The sequence below is a fragment of the Entamoeba invadens genome (assembly GCF_000330505.1).
Source record: "Entamoeba invadens IP1 unplaced genomic scaffold scaff_1105074724501, whole genome shotgun sequence".
NCBI classification, from domain to species: domain Eukaryota; phylum Evosea; order Mastigamoebida; family Endamoebidae; genus Entamoeba; species Entamoeba invadens.
The window spans coordinates 8,831-12,969 of record NW_004443707.1 but is presented as its reverse complement, the minus strand read 5'-3'; positions in this window follow the sequence as shown (position 1 = coordinate 12,969).

Sequence of the window (4,139 nt, the reverse complement as noted above, 5' to 3'; positions counted from 1 at the left end):
AACATTAAAATTTAAATATTTATTATATTAAAATATTAATTGTATTAATCAAAAACGTTGTTATGTTTCAATTCAAATTTTAAATAATATAAAATTACATAAAAATATAATGGATTAAAAAGTCAACAGATTTAAAAAATCGAATTTTGGACTATAAAGGAAAAAATTATGAACTCAAAACAGTCATTTATTGCGATATTTATAATATGCGGGGAGAGGTTGTGGTAAAATATAATATATAATGTGTGTGAGAGAGAGACAATTTAATTTGCCACGGTCGTTGACCACTTTTTGTGTAGTGTGAACAAAATGTTTGAATGTGTGTTATATGATAAATAAGAGAACGCGATTCTCTTCCGAAATAATATATTTTATCTACAAAAAAATATAAATGATTTGTTTTTAATCATTGGTTATTTTTGAGTTTTTATCAATTTCAAAAATTGCAAAACAACAAAAACAAAAATAGAAATTAACATGTTTTATACTTCCTAAAACTGCAGAGCAGGGTTTTTCTTTTCCAAAATACGTGTAAATATTGTTTTTTCCTTTAAAAGTTTCTAATAAATTCCCCAACTAGTTTATGGATCCCAACCAGTTTATAGACCCCCTATAAACTGTTTCTAATAAATCGATAGTGAGAAATTTTGAAATTATCGCACATTTTCGGGTTTTGTTGTTTTAATAATAAGTTCTATATTTTGGGAAATATATTTCTCCTTCTTTTTTCTGTCATGTTTTTACTTGAAAAAAAATATTTATTTTTATTTTCAGTCTTTTTTCTGATTTTTTTGCAACGTTTTTACTCGAGATATTTTTGTTGGTTATATTCCTGTTAAATAAGTTCAAAAATGTACTTCAATTTTGAATTGTTTTCAGTAGCAACAAATTTGTATTCATAACAACAAACCAAAAATGTTGTTATAATAAAATGAAAATACTTTTTTGAAATATGAGCTTTTGGTAATGAATTGAAATTAAACACTAATAATTAATATAAAATTGGTTTCAAGAATAAAATGATTAAGATAAAAGAAAATTAACAAATTGACAACTTAATAAAACAATTACGTTTTGAGATGATTTGAATGTAAAAAAACAAAAGATGTAAAAATACCAACGGCAAAACAATATAAAATGAAAGTTAATCGTCTTATTTATTAGTTGTTTGGTAAATGAATTTGAAATTTAATTTATGTTAAACAAACAAAAATACTAAAAGTTGGTAATAAAAATTCAATTTTTAATCTTAATAAAACAAATGAACAAAATTGATACCCTTATAGCCGGAGCTTTACAAAAAGGTAATTCATATTCTGTTATCACAGAAATGATGAAAGTGTCTCCGAACAGAATTGCGCGAGTAAAAAAGATGATTGAAGACAAAATTGCAATTAAAAACGTAAAAAGAGGGAGACACACTAAAGTTACCAACAATGTTATCGATAAAATCGTCAAACAAACTGAAAATGATCCATTTTCAACTTGTTCAAAGATTGCACTAAACAATCACTTGTCCAAGTCAACAGTTTACAACTTAAGAAGAACACACAGATTTAAATATTGCAAACAAAAGCCAACTCAAATTCTTACACAAAAACAAATTAACACAAGATATGATTTTTGCAAAAAATGCTACAGAAAAGAAATCTCAGAAAATGGCAAACCGCGATTGTTTCTGACGAATCCCGTTATTGTTTATTTCCAGACAAATCATATTGTTGGAGAAGAAGAAACGCATTTGGTGAAATGTTAAAAAACATTAAAGTTGCAAAAACCAAAGCCAAAAGAAAAATCTTAATTCAAAAATTACACTGGTCAAACACCAAAATACAATGCCAGTATAATGGTGTGGGGAGCCATTGGTAAAGACTACAAATTGGATTCGATTCTGTGTTCTGAGAAAATGAAAGCGGCAGATTATCGTCGAATGCTTGAACACGATGGAATTTTCGAACACATGAAAAAAGAGAAAAAACGTGACTTTTACTTTCAGCAAGATGGGGCGCCACCTCACAAAGCAAAAGAAACAGTAAAATGGATTAAAAGTAAAAAGGTCAAATTGCTTGAATGGCCATCATTAAGCCCGGACTTGTCACCAATAGAACATCTGTGGGAATTTTGGAAAGGAGATTAAGAAACGAAAAAAGTGTTTTCCGAACCAAAAAGTTGTTATTCAAACATTTAAAAAGAGTTTGGAATAATATACCATACTCGATTATTAACAATTTGATGAATTCGATGACTTACAGGTTGGAAATGTGCAAAAACGAAAAAGGTGGACCAATTGGACATTTGAGCGATTTTAAACAATACCAAAAAATTGAAAAACAAGATTGGTAAATTAATCTTAGGTAATTTTGTTTTAGATTGGATATTTTTTAGTTAAAAAACATGGTATAACAATTACAAATTAAACAATATCGAAATAAAAATAGATTACTATGTTTTCCTTCAACATTTGGTTAAAATAGTCCAACATAAAACAAGTACTATCGATTTTTTGGAAACAGTTTACATATATATTAAATATTTTATTTTAATGTAATCAATATCAAATAATTCTTGAATAAAAAATTTGATATGACGTGTATAAACCTTTAATGTAATGAAATTTTGATTGTGTTAAATATTGATTAAATTTTAATACAAACAATAATATAAAATAAAATGTCGATGATAAATTAACCAAAAGTTTACAATTAAAATTACACATAGTTTGAAATGTTAGTTTTTCAAAAGTTTGAACATTTAAATGTATTGTCATATTAATTAAACTTTGATATATAGATAATTAAAATTGCTTTTTTAAAATAACATAAACTTAAAATTATTTTTTTGTTTTTTTATTAAATTAAATTATTAAAACTACACAACACTGTGTAATTCAAAATAATAAAAAACTGTTTATTTAGTAAATTATAATTTTAGAATGTCAATTTCTAATAAGGTCGTACTTCCAATCGAAGCAAATAGTTTGGTAAATTATATAACTCAGACCGATATTGAAACATTAATTTTAGTCAGTCACAAATGCCAAACTTCTGTTGATTCCACTCAAATGAATCCATGGTCAACCATATGCCCAGACAAATCCGAAATGATTGTCAAAAAAAATTTAAAATACTTTCCCAAGTTACACACCCTTCAAGTCGACACTAAAACGGCCGACAAACTGTCTGATGAAACGCTTTCAAAAATCAAATGCATTTGAATCACTGATTACAGCGGCAGTTTTGAATTCACAAATATGAAAACAGCAAATTTAGAGGACACAGCTTACCAAATTGACGAAGATGAACCAGACCAACCAGAAACCAAAATTGTTTGAGCGTATTTGACTACTAAAAAATCGTTGCGACATTTAGTCAACAATATTGAGTACTATCCCTCTTTCAAATTCGTTCAAATTACAACTTTACACACCAAAAAGCTGATAGAGCCAATACAAGAGTTGTTGAAATTAAAGAGGTTGACTATACACGTCAAATTTTATGTTCGTGATGTTGAATATTACAAAGAATTTGAAGAACTACGAGAGGCAGTTGGCAATGAACGCGTTTATTACAGTTTTGATGCGGAGTTTACGATTGGTGTGTATTTACTTATTCCACCAAATGTCCATCCAGTTGACACTCATGGCGTTTTCTATCAAAATGGAACAGCTGCACATCAATTGTATGCCATCAAAGAATCCGTTTTGGATGTTGATGACTACTGCAATGCAGACTTGAGAGGACTTACTTGTTTGACTTCATTCTCTTTGATGTGTAATAACATCGTCACTTTGAATTTGCCAACTTCTCTTGTTGAATTAAAATTATCAAAACAAATCAAAGTGCAAAATTTTGAAGAACTCAAACAACTCAAAAATATTAACAACTCAATGTTTTAAGAAGAAAAGAAACTTGAATATTATCAAACAAATTGAGTACATATTTTAATTATATCTACATTGAGAACATAAAATTATTAAATTATTGTATTTTTAATTAATAAAATATTGTTAGTTAAACAAAATAACATCTGTGTTTAGTTTATTATAACAACGTCATCTGGTATTGTATTATTAATTTATTTACAAAAAAAGTTGTTTCGATATTTATAATTTTAAATTTTTTGAATAAACAAGAACCTTT